At 45.8% G+C, this 3296-nt stretch overlaps 1 long non-coding RNA gene across 1 annotated transcript in view; it reads right to left on the minus strand.

The window, feature by feature from the left end:
• Positions 1-1614, minus strand: part of LOC102200723 (uncharacterized) — a 12725-nt gene extending 11111 nt beyond the window's left edge. Inside the window, exon 1 of the long non-coding RNA XR_311509.1 lies at positions 295-1614. This is a non-coding gene — a long non-coding RNA (uncharacterized LOC102200723). The remainder of the gene's footprint in view (positions 1-294) is intronic.
• Positions 1615-3296: the final 1682 nt, after the last annotated feature.

Raw genomic sequence — 3296 nt, forward strand, 5'->3', positions numbered from 1 at the left:
GTGTGTGTGTGTGTGTGTGTGTGTGTGTGTGTGTGTGTGTGTGTGTGTGTGTGTAGGGTCAGTCATTAAAAAAAATGAATAATAGTAATAATAATAATAATAATAATAATAATAATAATAATAATAAACAAGACCAACTGCCTCTGCGGTGGCATGTTTCAGAAATGTAGGGCCATTGCTTTCTATGCAACATGAATGTGATCCTGGAACCCTGTTGGCGGGTGTGTGTTTTGAAGGGGGGGGCAGGAGAGGAGGGGAGGGGGGAGGAGGGGAGGAGGTAGAAGGGGTACTCACCACATGAAAGCGCCGCCACACAGATGAAGAGAGTCCATCTGAAATCCCGTACACCTGACATGGTAGAAATCCCTGCAGGAGGATGTTAAATCCCAGCTGTTGCAGTAGCCGATTGAGGGTAAATAAACCTCTCTGCAGGTGTTAGCCTCCACACGACGCTGTTGCAGTTCTTCGAGGGTCTTAAGTTGGATAATGCGCAATAGACAGAAATGCAACTGCACGAGTGTCTGAGCGGCAGGGAGTCCGATGTAAATTTGAGGTCTTCAGAAGCAGAAATGTTACTGGCCAGTCTTCTCAGAGTCTTTGCGAGCAGCGAACCTAGGGCACGGCAAAACCGCGTCTTCACCAGGCAACGCAGAGCGTTTCCCCCACATCAGAGAGCAAAAAGTTCCAACTATCCTGATCCAACCCGGGCAGCAGGGAGGGAAAAAACAGTGTTACACAAACGGACACGAGTCCTTGCGCGACACTCGATAAATGGCCCCCCACAAAAAAATATTATAAATCAATGGACATCAGTGGAGAGGTTACGCGCGCCCTGGCTGGAACCACGGGGATGCTGTACGCGTTCTCCAAAAAAGGATCAGACTTGTCTGAGCAACAAACGGCAGGGAAAGAGCAGCAGAGTGTCCCTGTGAGGTTAGTCATTCTCCAATTAAAAATTCAAACATGAAATTCCTTGCGCAAATCATGGAAACAGTGTAGAGAGGGGAGGAAAATAACAAAAAAGAGGCATCCGACGGATCCGCACCGTTCTGGCTCAGCTGACACCGACTTCTTCTGCTTTTATTCAGCGTCCACAGCCGAGAGAAAAAGGTGGGAATGCATTCTGAGCCGTGGAAGGTGAAATTACAGCTCTAATCAAGCCGAAAAGGTCCGAGTTGGCCGCAAAGACCCGCTTTCCACCCTCCCCTCCCGCTCCAGCTCCCTCACGTTTCCAGTAGTTCACCTACCGCAGCGCGATGCGACGGGAATCATCACGCGTCCGCTGATTAAAAAACAACAACAAACAAGGGCACAAATATCCAGAAAGCTGACACTTTTTAAAAATCGAGTTACTTTGTGATGTTAAGACCGAGAGCCTGAGCGGAGCATCGTCGGTGCCGCTTACCGGGAGTCTGAAACAGAGCCAAGTCCGAAGAAGTCTCCAGTTTGGTGTGTAATTTGTCACCCGGCTTGAGCGCACCTTTCTCAGGTGTTCCTCCCGCAGAAGCAGCTGCTGTGCCCGCTGTCCTCCCCTCAGCAGCCCCGCTCTGGGATTTTAAGTCCGCTCCAAACTAAACGTGCTCACCTTAAAATGTCCAGAGTCGCAGCTCCCGGTCATCAAGCCCACTGTGGGGTAGAAGACGTGTCCGGAAGTTCCTTTCAAAATAAAATAAATTAGCCTACGTTTAATTGTTATTTTAAGCGATCTGCTAAATTGAGTCTTATTACTCAGTTCCAGTGGCTTGATAAAAAAAAATGCACCGAATATGACCAGCTTTGACAATACAGTGATGACATCATTTAACCCTTAAAAACGTCACACCCCTTTTTTAATGACGCTGAACGAATATCTGGAATGAAAGAGTTCATACCGAAATGAAACCGGTGCCACTCCTCACCTGACCTAAGAGCAGCTAAATGGGTCACAATTAAACCCAGTTTCAAACGGAATTAAATGGAAACGCGTATTTTGGGGCTTTTGATACACGCGTGTTTTCCAGGTCGACCCGTGGGCTTTAGTTTACTCTCAGCGTTCAGTTAGTCGCTTGGCTTTTATCTTAAAACGCCACACCGAACACTTCCGGTATGGGCCACGTTAGACATAGTGAACTTGACTTTGTTCAAATCTAGTATCGCAGACGAAAATTAATCACGTGAGTGTCTCCACACTCCTCCTCTTCATCCGAAGGGAAAAGTATCCTCCCGAAGAAAGAGCCGTCCTCACTCCTGCCTAGTCATGGCCTCACTTTGTGCTTTTGTTTCTGCGTGGATTCTGCTTCACCCCCTGCAGGCTTACGTCACGGTAGATTTCTGTGCTAAGGACTGCGTGACCTTTTATTTGATTTTAATGTCATATTTTTGGAGCCTTCTCACAGCTAAAACGCTGACACCAGACACACAGGTGCACCCAATAACAACGAACTCATTCACAGTTTAATTTATCAGGTACACACAGTATCTTTAAGTGGGATTCCCACCTATGACCCTTGTCACAGTGCGTGGTTTGCAGTGGAAGGTTCTGTTGCATCAAGTAGAAATTCTGCCACTACGCAATTGAATCACACTTTTGCAGAAAACAGACTGAATTTGTTCAACTTCATGAGGTTGTTCATTTGCATGCATGGCAAGCTGCAAACACATTAATACTGACCGATTGTCTTTACTCCAAAATCTGAGATAATATAACAGAATCTCCTCTAACAGAGGCTAAAACACTTTAAAACTTATGTCTAGGCAGGAGGTGTCAAACAAATTGGCCAGAACCAGTCTGCTAAAGGCTGCAGTCTGGCCATTTGGATGGTTATGCAAAGTGTTCAAAAAACTTGAAGATAATCAGGGAATCACTTCAGTTGTTGGACTTTTGTTTTTGCTGTATTTTCCATCAGAGTGGATAATAGGAGCAGTTCTCCCACCGTCCATCCATTTTCTTAAGACTCAGACAACTACACGCTCTCCCATCAGCACCTACAGCCAATTTAAAGCCAGCAGTTAACCGAGCATGTTTGTCTTTGGAATGTGGGAGGAAGCCAGAGTAACTGGAGGAAACTCACACAAGCACAGGAAGATGTCCACATAGAAAGGCCGTAACTGCTGCATCGCCCCGAGTGGCTGTCAAAATAGTTCATTTAAGTGCCGCACAAATCTCAATCTTTATTAATTTTTACAGGCGTCTTACTAACAAAGACAATAAGAAAGATTTTAAAAAGACACAAACCACGTCTGCAATTCCACACTGTAAAGTCTCAGGCTGACCATCATCTGTTTCATGCTGTACTTGTACTCAATTAAATTATGGA

Source organism: Pundamilia nyererei, unplaced genomic scaffold (genome assembly GCF_000239375.1).
Source record: "Pundamilia nyererei isolate P.nyererei 1_Seehausen unplaced genomic scaffold, PunNye1.0 scaffold00015, whole genome shotgun sequence".
Taxonomy (NCBI): Eukaryota; Metazoa; Chordata; class Actinopteri; order Cichliformes; family Cichlidae; genus Pundamilia; species Pundamilia nyererei.